This window comes from Prionailurus viverrinus, chromosome D3, assembly GCF_022837055.1.
Source record: "Prionailurus viverrinus isolate Anna chromosome D3, UM_Priviv_1.0, whole genome shotgun sequence".
NCBI lineage: Eukaryota > Metazoa > Chordata > Mammalia > Carnivora > Felidae > Prionailurus > Prionailurus viverrinus.
In genome coordinates, this window is record NC_062572.1 from 21,731,443 (window position 1) to 21,749,685 (window position 18,243).

Consider the following 18,243-nt stretch of genomic DNA (forward strand, 5'->3'; position numbering starts at 1 on the left):
CTTTTGATTTTCTCACCAATGGGTGGTATTATGTTATGGCAGCCCCAGAAGGCAGGCACAATCCTCAAGGACTCTGTCCCCAGGGCAACCGGCCCCAGCATCCAGGAATTTCTGCTCAGGTTGCAAAAAACAGAAAATGTGCTCCTACAAGGACAGGGTTTGGTGTCTGAATTGAGAGGACAAGGACACATACTCAAGAGAAAGTTCACTGGTTTGGATTTCAGACCTCCGTTTTAGGGAAGCAGCTGTGTTGGCAGAAGGTGGGGGCTGCACAAGGAAAGCGCATCACTGTGGGGACAGCAGGTTTTTGTCTCACTTTCCCATGGGCCTGGAGCTCTGTGTGAGCTCTCAGACTATCATCCCATGCTGAGCAGTAATAATCTGCCTCGTCCTCAGCCTGGAGCCCAGTGATGGTCAGGGTGCCTGTGCTGCCAGACTTGGAGCCAGAGAATCATTCAGAGACCCCCGAGGGTCTGCTATCATCCCAAAAGATTATGGTTTTGGGGGTTGTGCCTGGGAGTTGTTGGTACCAGTTCACATAATTGCTACCGATGTTGGAGTTGCTTCCAGTGCAGGAGATGGTGACCCTCTGGCCCAAGGAGCCTGACACCGCGGATGGCTGAGTCAGTACAGACTGGGCCCAGGACCCTGGAAAATGGAGAGACACAGACAGGGTGAAGCTGGGGTCTGGACACAAGAGGGTGGAAGCAGGGCCCACGTGTCCTCCCAGAGCCCCTTCCTCTGTCCCCAAATCCAATCACCTGTGCAGTGAGCAAGGAGGGTGAGAAGGACCGGAGACCAAGCCATGGTGGAGACCATCACTGATCCTGTCTTCTAAGCCCCACAGCTGAGCAGACCTCCCTTAATCTGTTCCTTTTTCATCCACTGAGAGAGGGCGGGTCTGTCCATGCAAATGATACCCCAGCTCTCTGACCCCTCACTGGACCTGAGTCAGGTACCTCCGCCCGTGGATGTCAGGGGGTGGGCAGAGGAATGGCTGTGTGGGGCCAGACTGTGCAGAAGTCACAGTTATGAGTCTCAGCAGAGGGCACAGGCAGTGCAGGTGGCAGGTCTCAGGTCTCATCACCCCTGAACCCTCAGAAATGGGCCCTGTGAGCCCTCTTGTGTCCAGACTCAGAAACATCATTGTGCAAAATGGTAACCAGAGCCCATAAAAGGAGCTCCTGTCCCCTGTTGTTTGTCCACTGCCCCTTTCCCAGGGCCAGGCCAGGTATCCTTCTGGGTAGCCTCCCATATCCTCAAACCAGACTTTCTGCTCTTCTCAGACTCCTCCGGAAAAGCCAGGCCATGTTTCCCTGTATATTTCATGGGTCAGGACTGAGGTGGTATTTCTACAAAAATGCCACTTAGATCAGAATCATTTCCGGAGCTGTGACGAGTACCATGGACACGTGGCCCCTTCTGCGTAGGATTCTGTGTTCTTTCCTATTATGTGCTTCCTCCCTGGTTTCCAGATCTCTCCTGCTCTGAGGTTCCCACAGCCTGAACAGAAGCTCTCCTTCTGTCCTCAATGCTGTGGGAAGGAACAACTGTGTATATTCCCAGGGGCACTGTCCACTAAAAATCTTTGCCATCTGTCACTATGTCTGCTTATTTGAGACGACAGTTCTCCACACACTGTGGTTAGTGATTCCCTCCCAGGATCTGTCCCCCCAGCACACAGACACAATTCTGCAGGGGTCCTGTGTGTGGCACTGAACCCAGAGCCCAAGGACAAACCTGCAGGAAGTTCCAAGAGGGAAGGAGTGACCGCAGCAGGTGCTCTGACAGGGTTCCAGTGACACGGTTTATGTGTTAGTCAACACTTAGCCATGTGTGCACTTTAGAAATGGACAGAAAACATAAACAGACACTCCTCTAACGAAGACATCCAGATGGCCGACAGGCACATGGACGATGCTTAAAATCACTCCTCACCAGGGAAATACAAAGCAAAACCACACTGAGATACCACCTCATGCCAGTCAGAGTGGCTAAAATGAACCAATCAGGAGACTATAGATGCTGGAGAGGATGTGGAGAAACAGGAACCCTCCTGCACTGAGGGTTGCAAACTGGTGCAGCTGCTCTGGAAAACAGTGGGGAGGTTCCTCAAAAAATTAAAAATAGATCTACCCTATGACCCAGCAATAGCACCGCTAAGAATTTACCCAAGGGATACAGGAGTGCTGATGCTTAGGGGCACTTGTACCCCAATGTTTATAGCAGCACTTTCAACAATAGCCCAATATGGAAAGAGCCTAAATGTCCACCAACTGCTGAATGGATAAAGAAGATGTGGTTTATATATGCAATGGAATACTACGTGGCAATGAGAAAGAATGAGATCTGGCCATTTGCAACAATGTGGATGGAACTGGAGGGTATTATGTAAAGTGAAATACTTTAGTGTATGTATGAAATACTTTAGTGTATGTATGAAATACATAAAGTGTAAAGTCAGTCAGAGAAAGACAGATATCATATGTTTTCACTCTTATGTGGATTCTGAGAATTGTAACAGAAGACCATGGGGGAGGGGAAGGAAAAAAAGAAGTTCGAGAGGGAGAGAGCCAAAATAAGAGACTCTTCAAAGCTGAGAATAAACCGAGGGTTGATGGGAGGCTGGGAGGAAGGAGAGGATAGGTGATGGGTATTGAGGAGGGCACCTGTTGGAATGAGTACTGGGTGTTGATGGAAACCAATCTGACAATAATTTTCATATGAAAAAAAAATAATAATAATAAAATAAATGGGTGTGTGCTTCTGTATACAAAATTTCTCTCAGTAACATAGATTGAAACATTCTTGAAATTGAAATGTTCTTATGAAAATGCAGATACAATCACTAGATTGTATTTATCTATTACAAATCACAGATCTGTCTTTATTGCAGAGAAAAATAGAAATTGTGGGAACAATGGAGAAGGGAATCCCTTTGTTGGAGGTTGAATAGGAGTCGGTAAAGTGTTTCGAAAATCATGTTTTATTTGTCATGAGTATAGCATGGTGGAACTTTTCTGCAAGTAGGAGAGCCCGACATGATGCTCAGTGAAATCCCACGAGGGGCCTATTTCTATGAATTCCAGAACCATCTCTGTAATGCAATTACCAAACACTGAGAGCTTCCAGGAAAGAGCGATTTGGGGTCAGACTTGTCTCTGGGGTGAACACAGCTCTACCTCTGTTCTTTGTGTCCAGCATATTCAGGATAGAAAAAAGCTCATTCAGACATCCATGAGTAGAGGAATGAACTTCTATCATCTGAGGCCAACGGGGCTGAAAACTTTCTGTCAGAGGTTCCATATGTGAGTGGTGGAGAGATGGCAATAAGGGGAAATGTGTCCGTGAGGTCACTGTCACTGCGGCCCTTGATTAGGACAGAAGAATTTTCAGCAGAAGTCCAGATTGCTGCAGGTGTCACTGGGAAGACTGAAGCAGTGACAGCCCCGTTCTGAGAGCACGCACAGATTTTGTCGCATGTCCTCATGTACCTTGAGCTCCGTGGGAGCATCAGTGAAGATGCTGTCCCAGAATCAATCAACTGATCAGCCTTGGGGGCTGGCTGGATCCCAGAGATTGTTGGGGACTGAGCTGCCCATGGGGACAAAGAGTCTCCTTTGGATTCCTGAGCATCAGCCTTGTCCCAGGAGAGCAGGTGTTCAGAGCGTCTGCTGGTTGCACTTGTGACAGGACCCCAGTCACACTGGATGTTGCTGGTGTTTCCTAATGATGGGGATTCTGCCTCCTGGGATTCTGATCCTGGGAGTACTGGTTGAGTACATGTTGACCATGATTTCTGGAGACAAAGGGAAGCTGGGAAACTGAAGACTCTAGGACACTATACACTCAAAGGAGAGTTGTGTGTCTGTGTGTGTGTGTGTGTGTCCATCTGCGTGTGTGTCTGTGTTTGTGTAAGACAGAGAAAGAGAGGGAGAGAGACAGAGAAACAGAGAGAGAAAGAGAGAATATGCTCCATGTATCCTCAGGAAGTCTTTCTTCAGAGGCCAACTACGTAGACAAGTGTACCCCTGACCCTCTAATGTCCTCTCTCCGCTCCCTGAGTGTGGTTCTCCACGCAAATCCATCACTGGGGCTGGCTCTTTAAAGAGCCTCCTGTGTTCTGGAGCTTGCAGCTAAAGAAGGCTAGTGTCTTGAAGGTCACTTCCCTTGCACAAGGATGGAATTTACACAAGGAAGAGGAATTTGGTGCAGATTAGTTCTGATAGGAATTCCATTGAATCATGAATTTGGATCCTTGGGATGGGTCTTAAGTCCATTTTCACCCCAACAGATACTTATCCCACATCTGTGGGTTCAGGTCTCAGGAAGCACAAGACAGGGATGACAACACAGTCCCTTCCTCTTGCCCTTCACAGCACAGCCACCCTCCACTGTGCCCCCAAGGTCCCTGGATGCCTCCTGGGTGGTGACCATGAAAGAATGCCTTTTATATTTCGGAAAAAGGCTAATGTATGAGACTTCAATGATTGGAACAAAAGTGTGTGGTTGCATTAATCTCCTGATGGCCTCAGAAACAAATATTCTCAAAAACAAGAAACATTGTCATGTCTGGAACTATGTAGCCAAGCCTTCTTTGTTGGCTAGGTCAACAGTTACCTTTTGTAGAACCTCAGTAAGTTTCAAGGGGGAAAAGTCATTGTACTAATGGCTTTTGTGGGCAAATACTCAAAGGCTGAATGAACCTTCATTTTTCAGAAACACAATAATATTGTTGTCATATTACAGAGATTTACTGAGACCGGTGAGCATGGAAACTACAAACAGAGATGAGAGCAAGAATCAGATGATGAGGGGATTTCCTGCCAGTCCAATTTCTGCGACTTCTCATCCGTAGAGATGAACCCTAGAGAGTGGAAATTACTGTAAGATTTTACTTCTCTCTGAAATCCTAACATAGAGATGGGTTCAGACCTGAAAAGCCATGGGGAGAGACTAAAGGCCTGAGGGAGGCAGGAGCAGAAGGGAGAAGAGGAACCTGTGTTGGGAGGGGGAGGGGGTGAGGTGAGTCTGAAGAAGTTGTGACTCACTTTTTGTCAGATGGGTGAAAGAGAAAATTGTGTCTATGACCAAGGTGCTTATTAACATATCGAGTATGGATGTGTCATCAGTAACACAAGAATCACAGTTTCTGGCCTGAGATTTGTGGATGAACATGACTGTCTAGTTCACCTTGTCCAGTTGAGACAATACTACTGTGTGATCTTAGAAACTATATAGGAGTCTCTGCACCCTGGATCGTGACACAGAGTTTCTGAAATTCTTGTCATTTCCTAAGTGACAAGAGCACTAGAAGCATCTTAGTTCTAATGACGTGACTCTGGGTGGGCTCCTGGATGGGGCTGGTGCCCAGAAAGACCAAGCCTTGATCAGAGGCTGCGAATATTCACCCCCTCATACTTGAGACAGGGAGGGAAGACTGACAGTGCAGTTAATGTCCAATCACGTCTACCGATCCCTCAATAAAAATGCCAAAGTACAGGGTTTGAAGAGCTTCCGGTTGGGCGAACACATCCACTCTCAGAACAGATGCACCTCAACTGCACGGGGACCGAAGCTCTGGTGCTCGAGACGCTCCCAGACTTGACACTAGGTGTCTCTTCATTACTTGTTCACCTGTCCTTTTCATATCTTTAATGAGGTGACAGAAGGAGTCAGTGTCTCCCTGAGTTCTGTGAGTTGATCTGGCACCTTAATGGACCTGAGGAGGGAGTCATGGGAACCTTCGCCGTGTAGCCACGTTGGACAAAGGGTGCCGGCAATCTACTAGTTGTTGTTGGCATCAAAATGGGGAGCAGCCTCCTGGTGCTGAGCCCTTCCGCTGTGGATCTGACACTCTCTCTGTGCAGACAAACTAAGCCTTAAATTCAGGTAAATTGTAGGACACTCACTGTGTGTCCCACAGAATTTCTAGATATTGGAAAACAGATACAAAACGTATAATTGATGAACATGAGTGTGTGCAGTGAATATTCTGTGAGTAGTAAAGGAGATATAACTAGAGGGAGAGACAGAGATTTTGGTTGTAAAATAGTTGTTCTTGTTACTTTTCTCCAGACCCAGGGGCATGTGCAGTTGGGCTCTATTCCCTGATTCTCATGGGCTCCTGGGACACGAGTGCTGTCTCAGGCAAGAGCATCATCTGTGTGTCCATCCTTCCTCCTCAAGGACAGCTCTCAGCACAGAGGTGTCTCCCCCACAGGAGCCTCCACAGAAGCTTCCCAATAACAGAGGCTCAGACACAAGGTCTGTGGACCCAGGGGTTTTTGACTCACTTTCTCCATATCTGAGTCACTGTGAGTAGCCAAAGCTGCTCCCACTGCCATGAGCTGTAGCACAGGAAGAGTCAGCCTCGTCCTCAGGCTGTGGCCCAGAGAGGAGCAGAAGCCCTGCATTGGCCAAGGCATCTTTGGACCCAGAGAAGCGGCAGGGGATCCCAGGGCCCTGGTGCTTATTTGAGTCTGAGTAGTAGCACAGGAGATAGAGGAGGGCTCACTGGCTTCTGCTGGAACCAATGTATGTAATAGCTGCCAACACTGAAGACACTACTCAACGTGCAGATGTCTGGCAATTGTTCCCGGAGATGCAGACAGGGAGAGCGGCTGGGTCAGCACAGGCTGGGAGATACCTGTGGATCTCCCAGGGAGATACCCTTTGGGGATGCAGCTGGAAATGGTAACCAAAATTCAGGATTCTGAGCAGAGGAGGAGTGATGTGGGGACCACCCTGTGAGCACAAGGCCTGTCCCTACCTGGGCAGTGAGGGAGGAACAGGAGGAGGAGCAGCGTCCAGGCCATGGTGACACAACCCCTGCTCCCCACACTGGGCTGAACCGCCCCAGGCCTCCTTTTCTCCTCCACCCTCTGCCACAGGAGGGGCTGTGCATGCAAATGAGGTCCATCCAGTGCCTGCCCAGCCCCTACCTGAGCCCTGGTGCTGGAGCTCAGCTCACACCACACACTGGGGAGGATGGGGATGGAACTCCTGCCTGGGGAAGCCCTGGGAGGTAGCACCTGCTGCAACACCACAAAGCCTCAAGGTCTGGTCTCCTTTGAGTGATTGGTCCTCACTGACCAGCTGTGTAGGGACCACAGGGCTGTCCCACAGCGCATCCTGTTAATCTCACATGGAAAAATGAAAAATGAATAAAAAGAACTTGTAAGTGGTACATGTTGGTAAGAATACATTAAATACATAGTTTCTTAGAAGTTACAAATTTGGCTGTCCTAGAAATACATTGACTGAATAGACCAATTCCAATAAAAACATGGAAAAGGTTATTACAGAAGCACTCAACAGAAATGCATTAGGTACAGACGTTTTCACAAGGGACATCTAACAAAACTTCAGAATTTAGATGATTCCACTTACTTACTTCATATTTTTTCATAATTTAACACGGTATTGAATATTTCTTACTTCTTTTAAAAACGTTATAAAACTCATAAATACACGTTCAAAATAGCTTTTACAAAAAGGAAAATAGTAGAACAGTATCATGAAATATTGATAGACTTGTTGGGTGCAAAATATTAACAAAGAGACCTCAATACCATATTAATAAATTGAAATACTATCATTAAGTGTGATTTATTCCAATGATACAAGTTGAGTTACATAATAAGAAAGAGTTTTATATTACACACCATATTATTACATCATGAGATATGACCATATTGCCCCAGTTCATCTCAAAAGGGCCTTTCACCACATTTAACACCATATCCTAATAACGCCCCCATAAAAATACAATCAGATACATCTATAATATGGTAAAACACACACTCTCTCACACACAGATGATGTAGTCCTAAGGCCCACATCTTACTTCCTGCCATAGTGAGGAGACGATTTCCACAAAGTTCAAGAACAGGTAAAGAAGATCTTAACTTCTATTATTTTTAAATTATTCCTCAATAGTTAGAAAATGTAATTAAAAAGTCAAAATCAATGATTAATACTTAGCATTGATGGCAAAAGACAAGTGGTCATTCTTGGATATACAGATGGACGTCATGGCCTTAGGTAGACCTGTGTTGCTTTGGCCGTGATGGCAGAGATCTCCTCAGTGAGGGCTAGTCACTGACTGTGACTAGTACTGGTGACACTAAGTAACAGAGACAAGATGGGTGGAACAAGGGCAGCAGAGAGAGGTCTTGTCCCACTTAACTGGGTGAAGAGCCCTGTGCAAGGTGTGGGCCAGTGACCCTGGATCTGAAGTGATTATTTCCTCCCACGCTGGCTGCATTCTACATGATGCCAGTCATCACATTCATGGGGCTTCTGCCTCAGACCCACAATAGTACATATTGCAGAGGTTTTCAGTGCAGAAATTGGGGACATTTGCTGAAGTGACCGGTTCACCAACAGATGGATTGTGAGTCTGATGTCACTGCACCTGCTCCTTGATAAGCTGAGGAAAGGGCAGGTCCTGTGTGATCTCAGGGACTCCTTTTGTAAAATCTGGCAAAGGCTTCCTGTTTAAAGCTTTGAAGAAGAGACTCCAGGACATGGTGGAGACCCCACAGAGCTCTGTCTTCTGAGGTTCCATGCGGGGATGCTATCCACAAGCTCTCTTATCTTCTGGGCAGACTCTCCTGAGAGCCCACTTCCTCCTTGGAAATACATTCGAGCCGGTCGTTGTCTATCAGCCTCAAACAAACCAGATGCCATAGAGAAAAAGGACATGATCCACATTTGACTCTATGTGGTGAAGCATCCAGATCCAGGAGGTCACAGAGCAATGGGAGCTCACAGGTGGAAGCTGGTCACATATCAGTGAGGATACAGTTTGCCTCCTGCCCCTCCCACCAGCTGAGTGGTTTCCCAGTTGTCTGGCTCAGCCCCTCCCCTCTGCAGGCCCCTGCCACACTGCTCCCCTGCTGCCCTCAGCACCATGTCTTCCGGCTGCTGTGGTCCCCTCTACACTCCAAGCAGAATGTTCATTTAGGCAGCAGTCTTACTGACGTCATGACCCAACAGAGTGGAGTAAGAAAGGGGCTTTCTAGGTGTCTTAATGGAATGATGACACTTTCACATTTGGAAATGTATCTCAGTGGAAAACTATGATTTATTTCAAAATATCCATCTCTGCCCAAAATATCCCTGGAACGCACAGTGTGTCTTGTGTTTGCAGGCACTGCATATGGTAAATGTAAAGACGATGAAGGGGTGTCGTTGGGGCACATATGGAGACAGTGCCCAAGTTCATGTGGAAATTTGGGACAAAGTGCATGGAAATTTGGGACAAAGAACTTCCATCAGAGCTGTGGTACATACGGTGGGGACTATATGGTGAGTCAAGTGGTGTCCCTGCAGAGAGCTGGGGGGCCCGTGGGTCAGAGGTCAGGGCATGTGCCAAGGCCAGAAAAAGAGAGGAGGCTGGTTGCAGGTGACTCTAGCGAATATCCTCTCAGAGCCAAACTGATGGACCAATGAGCACATGAATCCAACATCTCCCAATGGAATTGGAAGGGAAACACGGAAAATAAACATACCTACACGAAAACCTGAAATGGTTTTTTCTCATTGTGAATACACATATATTGATATGCCACAATTATAGTCACAACAATGCTACCCATGTTTACTTGCTAATTCTACAGGACCAGCCTGTAGACACTTCCATGGGGGTGGAATTTCTGCACTCAAGTGAACCCTTGCTGTCTGTCTGTCCAGCTTCCCTGCCCAAGGCTTTAGCAAGTGGGAGCACACAGAGGAGGAGTTAATGAACTAACCCAGAGATACAGGTGGTCTGGGTGCTGATGATCCCCAGGTCCTGGCAGGTCAACATTGTCTAGTGAGCACACTGATGCCTGAAACCCTGGAGGCCCTGAATGGTGTCCCTGATGGCAGGGGACAAACAGGATTGCCCCAGCCTTTCCCACATGCCCTCAAACACCAAACCATCCCCCCAAAAAACAAATATTCCAGTGAAGAAATGGGCAAAAGACATGAATAGACACTTTTCCAAAGAAGACATCCAGATGGTTAAAGACACATGAAAAAAGGTTCTACTCAGGCAAAAACAGATATTGGCAAGGATGAAGAGGAAAAGGATCTCAGTTGCGCTGCTGGTGGGAATGCAAACTAGCACAGTAACTCTCAAAACCGTATGGCGGCTCCTCAAAAAACCAAAAATGGAACTACCCATGGATGATAAGCATTGAGGAGGGCACTCATTGGGATGAGCACTGGGTATTGTATGTACAGAAAACAAAAAGTACTACCCCAGAAATTGCACTACTAGGTATTTGTCCAAGGGATACAAGTGTATTGTTTCAAAGGGGCACAGGCAGCCCAATGTTTCTAGCAGCACTATCAACAATAGCCAAAGTATGGAAAGAGTCCAAATGTTCATTGACAGATGAATGGATGAAGAAGATGTGATATATATATACACACACAATGGAGTATTCCTTGGCAATCAAAAGAATGAAGTCTTGCCTTTTGCAACCATGTGGATGAAACTAGAGTGTAGCATGCTAAGTGAAATTAGCCAGGGAGAGAAAGAGAAATATTATATGACTTCACTCATATGAGCAATTTAAGATACAAAATAGATGAACATAAGGGAAGGGTAGCAAAATTAATATAAAAACAAAGAGGGAGACAAAACATAAGAGACTCTTACATATAGAGAACAAACTGAGGGTTGCTGGCAGGGTTGTGGGGGGGCGTGGGCTAAATGGGTAAGAGGCATTAAGGAAGACACTTGTTGGGATGAGCACTGGGTATTTACATAGGGGATGAATCACTGGAATCTACTCCTGAAATTATTATTGGATTATACGGTAACTAATTTAGATGCAAATAGACAAATAAATAAGTAAATAATACACTAGAAAAATACACAAAATACGGTAACAGCCTTCAGAGATCATAGTTTCAGTTGTCTACAACCCCCTCGGCATTCACAGACAGAAAATGTATACTGAGATAACACACAGTCTCCCACACACATAGAACTCAGTCCCACACCCAGAAAATTAGATAATGAGATGAGGGTGGGGAGGATATTTCTACAAGATGAAAAGGCTAATGTGACCTAAACACCATTATTATTCATCATCTTTCTGTAAGTGTTAGGCAATGCAAGTGAATAAGAAAAACCACTGCTTGGATCTCAGCATTGATGGGAATGGACAGGGATTCATTTCAAAAGGCAAAAAAAATTGTGATTTAGTCATATATACTCTGGAGCTGGTGCTGCAGGGAGAGAAGAAGTCATCCCAAAGAGCCAAAAGAACAGTTCTTTCTACTGAAGACTAATAAGAGGATTTCATAGGGCTGGAAACTTCTAGAAATAGGTAAATGGCCAAGGATGGAGATCCTGGCTTCCTCAGAAGTCAGGTGGGAGCTGAGAACACTGGACCTACGACCCCCAGTCCATGAACTTAGAGACCTTGTGTCTCAACATGATGGGCAAGATGAGCTTTCTGTGTCCTTTGAGACCCTCTGTCTAGGAAGGGGCTGCTGTGAGTGACGTTGGGGACAGAAGGGAAGGAGAAGCCCTCACTCCCAGGTGGTGCTGCTGCCTGCAGCGGGGCCCATGTTGGCAGAAGCAGGAGCATCAGAAGCAAAAGTCACAGGCTGAACCTGAGCAGCTGATGGGGCCTCACCCTCCCAGCAGATGAGAAAGGGGTTCTGCTTTCAGTTCTCATGGGCCTGGGACTCTGTGTGAGCCCACGATGCTGTCCCAGGCGGGGCAGGGACCAGAAGCCTCCTCCTCAGCCCTCAGCCCTTAGCCCAGGGAAGATCTGGGAGCCAGAGTTGCTAGACATGGAGCCAAAGAGGGAATCAGGATCCACAATGGATCCAACTATCATAATAGATGAGGATTTAGGGGCAATTAGTGGGAGCTTTTGTTACCAGGACACATAGCGGACACTCCTGATGTGTCCTGACTCAGACAGAGCTGGATTTGTGTTCCTGTTTCTGCTGTGACCTGTCATGGACCCTGTCCCGAGGGCAGCCTGCCTTTGGCACCCAGGAATGTGCTCAGTTTGAGAAAATCACACAGTATATTGATCCGAAGGACAGGCTTCAAGGAGGAATTGCAAAGAATGTGGAAAGACTTTGTAGACATATTGCTTGTGGAGTGTCTCAGACCCTAATTTGTACAAAACAAACATGGAAGCACATGACTTGGCCAAAAAGTCAGGCCTGCACAGGAAGTCCCATTGCTGTGGGGACAGCAGGTTTTTGTCTCACTTCCCCACAGGCCTGGAGCACTGTGTCAGCACCTTGAGTAACATCAACAGACAGGCAGTAATAATCAGCCTCGTCCTCGGCCTGGAGCCTAGTGATGGTCAAGGAGCCTGTGTTGCCAGACGTGGAGCCAGAAAATCTGTCAGGGACCCCTGAGGGTCGATTGCTACTACCATAGATGAGGAGTTTAGGGGCCTTTCCTGGAAGCTGTTGGTACCAGTTCACACCAGCAATACCGATGTTGCTCCTACTTCCAGCGCAGGAGATGGTGACCTTCTGGCCCAGGCCCCCAGACACTGAGGGCGGCTGAGTCAGCTCAGACTGGGCCCAGGACCCTGGAAGGGGAGAGACAAAGAGAGCATGATGCTGGAATCTAGAGACCAGAGGAGAATCCAAGGCCCAAGTGTCCTCCCTGGACCACTTCCTCTGTTCCCTCATCTAGTCACCTGTGCTTTGGATGAGAAGGGTGAGGAGAAGAGGGAACCAGGCCATGGTGGAGGTCATCACCGACCCTGCCTTCTGTGGATCCACAGCTGAGCAGATCTCCTCTAATCCCTTCCTTCCCCTTTTCATCCTCTGAGAGAGGGAGGGCCCATCCATGCAAATCAGACCAGCAGCTCTCTGACACTTCACTGACCCTGGGTCAAGTCCCTCTGCCTGAGGATGTCAGGTGGGTTGGATGGGGAGGTGGTCTCTGGGGCCATGCCAGGAGACGGGAGGTCACAGTTTGGAGTCCTGAGCAGAGGGCACAGGCATTGTCCAGGTTCAGGTCCCAGCTCTAATCATGGCCGACCCTCAGAAGCAGGTGACGACCACCCCCTGGTGTCCAGGCCCAGACACAGCATATGTGACATGGTGAGCAGATCTCATCAGAGTTCCTGCCTTCCCACTGCTCTGTCCACCATCCCCTTCCTTCGGGACAGGACAGGTGTCCCCTGTGTGGCTTCCGATCCCCTGACGACACACTGTGCTCTCCTCTGGCTCCGCATAGTGAGTCTGTCCACAGCGCCCTTGGCTATTATTGATGGGGCAGCACTGACGTGGTGACTCTTGTTCAACCACACAGATGAGGATCAGGGCCACAGAGCGATGGGTCCACATTGACACATGGCCAGTTCTGTGCAGGAGGCTGATTTCTTCCCCCTTCCCTGCTTCCTCTCTGGTCTGAGAGTTTTCCTTTCCGAGAAGCTCCCTCAGCACTAAGGACACAGGGAGACCTTTTCTCCAGGTTGTGGGTAGAAGCCCATATCCCTCGTGTGCATTCCTACAGGGTTCCACACTGAAAATCTTTGTCAGCTGTCACTCTTGCCACCTCACATCACATACTGGGGAAGATGGATGTTGGCTTCACCCCTGGGGAGACCTCAGCAAGGAAGCACCTGTTGAAGCAATACACATGTCCTTGCTCAAGTGGGGACTCTGCCACACCAGAAAGGACGCAGCTGCTGAGTCTCCCTCAGGAAGTACAGGGCCCAGTCCCCAGTCCCAGGTTCCTTTTGGTGAATGGTCCCCACTGAGGCCCTGTGTAGGGAGACAGGGCAGTCCCACAGCGCCCCCTCCTGGCTGAAAGGCACACACCCCACTGTGTCCCACAGCCCTGAGAGCCCAGCGGGTTTCCTCACTTCTGTTTATTCACACATCATTGAGCTGAATCTTGGATAATGTGACCCTGTAGTGCTGCCCATGTTCAATGCAGTATTTTTCAGTCTCCAAAGAAGCCCTAGTCCATAGAATTTGGAGGCATTTACCTCAATTAAATGGTAAGTTGCCAGTTCTTTGCAGAAGATACTCCAGACCTCATGTCCCTCCTCTGGCCTATAATTGAGAATATGTCTATCTCGTGAATGTTTGAAAACTCCTGTGCATTAAAGCAATGGATTCCAGCTACTGTCCATTAAATTGAGTATTATGTTAATCTTCTATATTTTTAGGTAATTTCCTTGGCTTACTACATTAAAAAGAAAAGGAAATAACAACGAATTTATATTTGATGAAGTCCTATTTAGCAAGTGTCATTTTTTGTTTTTCTTTTTTTGTTTTTTCATGGGTTAGCCTGACAGTGTCTTATTTAAACATTTTTATAAAACCCTAGATCCTGAATATTTTCTCCTTTATTATGTTTGTAGCTTTATGTTTACAGTTATTTCTATAATCCTTTTAGTGATTTTTTAATATATATAAAATGAGTTTTATGTATGATTCATTTCTCTCTCAGGATATCCAATTGTTCTGTGGCCATTTGTCCAAAAGTCCATCCTTTCTCCTTGGAAAGGATTCTTCTACTTTGTAAAAGAAAAAAAGTGTTTATCCTTCACTCTGTGGGTCCGTTTCTGGGTTTTATGTTCTGTTATCTTGGCCAATGTGTCTATCCTCTATCCATACCACCCTCACTTGCTAGGACAGGAACTGAATTACACTTTTATCCAATTTGGGAAGAACTGGCATATTTACTATAATGAGTCTTCTAACCCATGAACGGAACTTACCTTTCCTTGTTTTAGATCCACTTTGATTACATTTACCAGCATTGTCCAGATTTCAGCACCTGTGGCCTATACTTGTTTTGTGAAATATGCCCCTAAATAGTTCATCGAGTGGTTTTAAGGTTTTTTTTATTATTTTCACCTGTTTATTGCTAGTATGTATACATCTATATGATCTTTCTATGTTGATCTTTATTCTAAAATGTTTCCAAAATTATTTATGACTCTTTGAATTTATATATTTGCATACTCAATTGTAGCTTCCTTTGTAGTTTTCCTGTAGGTCATTCTCTCACCTGAAATGGGACAATTGTCTCTTGTTCTTCCTCATCGGAATGCCTCTCATTGTTTGTCTTACCTTATGGTTCTGACAGACATATCCAGTCCTATGTGGAACAGCAGTGTTGAGATAGCACATGGAGGCCTTGCTCCCTACCCGAGGTGGGAAAGCTTTCAGTGCTTCATCTCTGTGTGTGTTCACCGAAGGGAAGGTGTTTTATAGTTTTCTTTACCAAACTGAAGATGTGCTCTTCTTTGTGCTCTGAAAACTTTTATCACTCTCATTCATATACTCATTCATTCTTTTCCATGAGCACAAATAGGTCTTGAGCTGTGCAGGAAGTGGAAGAGAATTCATCCTACCTGAGAGAGTGAGGAAGAAGCTTTCATCGGTCTTTCTTTTTTTAATTTTTTTAATGTTTATACATATCTGAGAGAGAGACAGACGGAACCCAAGTGGGGGAAGGGCAGAGAGAGAGGGAGACAGAATGGGAAGCAGGCTGCAGGCTCCGAGTTGTCAGCAGAGAGCCCGACATGGGACTTGAACTCAGTAGCCATGAGATCATGACCTGAACCGAAATCACATATTTAACTGACGGAGCCACCCAGGGGCCCCTCAGCTGTCATTTAATACTTTAGCTATTATCGCAACTGATTTATTTCTACTTCTCCTTTGGTGTCAAGGAGACAAGGCAGGAGGCCTGGTGAGACAGATACCACTCCCTCTTGTCCAATATGAGGGTGGGTGAGAGGATACTTATGACATGGAAGAAATGGCATTTTCTCTCTCCCTTTTCCTGCTGGTTTCTTCACTTCCTTAGACTCCCTATCCCTCCTCACTTTCTTAAAATCCTGGGTCATCATTAGCATGATCACAATCCATTCCAAATACCCCTCGAGGTTTAGTCCCACCCGCCTCACTGACCACCCACCCCCTCAAATCCACATACTGCTCCCTCTCCAGCTGAATCCCCCACCTGACTGGCTGCAGGTGCACATGGCCGTGATGGCTGCTCCCGCTGTGAATGTATGAGACTCTCTTCAGGGCATCCCAAGTCAGACACCCTGTGATCCTTCATTTCTCACATTCCTCTCTGTAGTCCATTGTTAGGGCTGTCCTTATCTACAGTGCACAGTCAGACTTCTGCAATCTCCTTGAAATGAGAAAGTATCTTCCACCCAGACTCCACACGGAAAATAGAAGCTAGAATGTAAGTTTCATGGTGTCACCCACTAATTGTGAACAGGCTTAAGTTTTGTTTTCTTATTGATGACAAAAGAAGATGTTCACTGTGGGGCATAAGCGTCGGAGTCTCCTGGGCTTACACCAAGGGGCTAACAAGGCATAAAGAAATACAATGCCATAGAATGCTCACAACTGAGAGCTGGGAGCCAAGCTCTCCCAGCCTGAGTGGCAGGCCCCGGGCTGTGGACGCATTGGTGACTTAGGGCGGCCTTACGGTTAGCCCTTGCCATCCCCTATGGAGACTCCTCTACTTGCAGGAAGGTTAGCCTCATGCATTTGCCAGCAAAGAGGGCCTGTAAGGAGAGACATACGGATCTGAAAGCCTCACTGTGGCAACTAAGGAGTGTATCTCTGGGCACAGGTGACTTCAACCTCTAGGCCCACCTGGCCCCCCAGAGGCATTCCAAATGGTGACTGAACCTAGTCTGTTAAGCTACAGAATGGTTCATTGGTTCCTAGGTGCATTGTCTCTCTGAGAATGTATGAGGCATGGGTTTCTAAGGCTTTTCCAGCCCCTTTCTGGCACCTCGGACCGAGGCAAACACATTGTTCTTCTGGCCTCATGTGGTTAGGAGGTCATGTCCCTATAACTGTTCCACTTGAGGTGTTAAGAAATGGAGGGCCTTTCACCAGAACAGCTAAGCAAATCCTTTGTAGATTATAGACAAACGCAGATGCATAATGGAATAATGTAAGAAATTAATCTATAATCAAAGGGTATGCGGCAAAGTTAGGGCAAAATCACCATGTTATTTCTTAAAGGTTGTTTGCACATAGGAACATTTTCAAAATTAGGTAATGTTAGAAAAACATAGTTGACGTATGCTACAAGGAAATCACTAACGTATATAATTCCACATTTCCTGCAATAAATCGGGCGGTTCAACACAATGCTGTTGTCTGTGTCCATTTTTATTTTTTGTTTTTATTTTAGTTTTTTATTTTAGTTTTGTTTTATTTTCACTTTATCGCCAAGGCCGTTCATCCTTCGGGAACCCCTGGATCTGCTGGAGCTGCACTCTGGCAACTGAGTTTGGGCAAACCGGATTGGCACCCCAAGACTAGGTGGATGTAAAGGCATCCCAAGAATAGGGAGCTGCAAAGGCACCCCAGAATAGAAAGGGGTTGCAGAGCCCCCAGAATAGAGAGGGAGGGGAAAAGGCCTAAAATAAGAACAGGCACAAAGGCTCCCCATACAAAGGTATATGAGGTAAGCCAGATTAGGCATTTAGGGCAGAAGCACTCTCCAACTTAGCACTATAGCAGAAAAGCTGCTTTCACTGGAGGAAAGGACCAAGTTAGATAAACAGGTAAATTGAGCTACAGACCTCTACACTGCAGGCAAAGCAGCCCAGAGCAGAGATGGTTAACAAAAGAAAAGGTGCCTTGTTAACCCTGAGGTTGTTCCCCCTGTCTGCCTTAGCCCCTAGGCTGGCTCCTTGCTGACAGCAGACAGGTGGACTTGGGAATTGAAATCACAAACCAGGAGATCATGACTTGAGCTGAGGTCTGACATTCAACTGACTAAGCCGTCCAGGGCCGCTTGTTAGCACCATGTTTTTAAACTAAATACCCTGAGCCGTCTGAAAGCAGAACTGAAGGGGTCCCCAGGTGGGAAAACAATCTCTGTATATAAAGAGGAGACAGCTTTCCTGCCCCAAGAGCACTCATTTGAGGCCCCGAGCTATTTTCTGTGGTCTGTGCCCTGCAGGTTCTACGTGCACAGCACCCATACTGAGCACTTTCCTGGGAGGAAAAGAAAACAGAAATGCAACAAGGTCAGGAGTTCAGGGTTTGAGGAGAACAAAGGGGATGCCAACCTACCAGTCTCCACCAGGCCAGGAAATAGCCTGAGTGCTTCAGAGACAGTGACCCAGAGGAAAAGTCCCAGTGCAGGAACAAAAGTAAACTTTGACCTAAAGCACATGCTTGAGTTGTTTTTGCAGGATTGAAACCTTGCCCCACAGGGTAATGAGGTTAAAACAGTCACCAGCAGGACCCCCG

At 46.8% G+C, this 18,243-nt stretch overlaps 1 long non-coding RNA gene and 1 gene segment (V, D, J or C); one reads left to right on the plus strand and one right to left on the minus strand.

Moving 5' to 3' along the window:
* The window catches only part of LOC125149386 (probable non-functional immunoglobulin lambda variable 5-48), a 60,429-nt gene that overhangs the window by 26,129 nt on the left and 16,057 nt on the right, over positions 1-18,243 (minus strand).
* On the plus strand, positions 955-12,492 carry LOC125148982 (uncharacterized). Its single transcript, XR_007145758.1, has 4 exons — positions 955-967; positions 7,511-7,514; positions 10,320-10,325; positions 12,264-12,492. It is a non-coding gene; the product is annotated as an uncharacterized LOC125148982 (long non-coding RNA).